The following is a 697-nucleotide window of genomic DNA, read 5'->3' on the forward strand; positions in this document are numbered from 1 at the left end:
AAATTTTAATTTCAATTATCATTAGTATTTCTACTACAATACTTTGACTTGAGTGAACACCCAGGTGTCCAGCCTGGAGGCATCTGTGGAGGCAAAGTCCTCCTCCTCTGCTGGGTATGTGTAGGTGTAAACATGGTCTCCACTGGCACCTGCAAGACAGATGTAAGGACATGAGATCTAACAGAAGGATTTTTTAAGTGTTGTCCTGAAATATCTAAATATAAATAAGTAATGCGAAATAAACTTAATGTACATATACAAATGTGTCACCATATTTGAATTTTGATTTTGATACAGACTTTATCTGTGACATTTTGTTTATATTGATTATTTTTATGCGTGTGTTTGCATTTTCTGTGTGAGTGTGAGTGCTTGTGTACCTTTGGCAAACATAGGCAGAATATCAGGGCTGCCCCAAGACCAGGTGTGTCTGCTCTCATTAAACACTGAGTCAAACTCTACAGGATTCTCCTTCCAGCCTGAAAACACACACACACAAAAAAAAAAATCAATGGCCTTGCAGTCACAACCAGACACAACAATAGTGACCCACACAGATGCATACAGAAGTATACAATATGAGAACAAAACACTCCCACTCATTAATCTTTCACATAGATTTTTCTGTATCGGAATCATCAACATGCACAAATGCACACCTACCTTTAGCAACAGCACTAACATCCTCATAGAAGCC

General features: G+C 38.2%; 1 long non-coding RNA gene across 1 annotated transcript; it reads right to left on the minus strand.

Moving 5' to 3' along the window:
• Window positions 1-39: 39 nt before the first annotated feature.
• On the minus strand, window positions 40-697 carry LOC111648487 (uncharacterized). Its single transcript, XR_002760140.2, has 3 exons — window positions 664-697; window positions 381-479; window positions 40-149 (listed from the first exon to the last, which is right to left on the minus strand). It is a non-coding gene; the product is annotated as an uncharacterized LOC111648487 (long non-coding RNA).

This window comes from Seriola lalandi, unplaced genomic scaffold, assembly GCF_002814215.2.
Source record: "Seriola lalandi dorsalis isolate HSWRI2012SDOR001 ecotype SW California unplaced genomic scaffold, Sedor1 jcf7180002040984, whole genome shotgun sequence".
Classification (NCBI taxonomy): domain Eukaryota; kingdom Metazoa; phylum Chordata; class Actinopteri; order Carangiformes; family Carangidae; genus Seriola; species Seriola lalandi.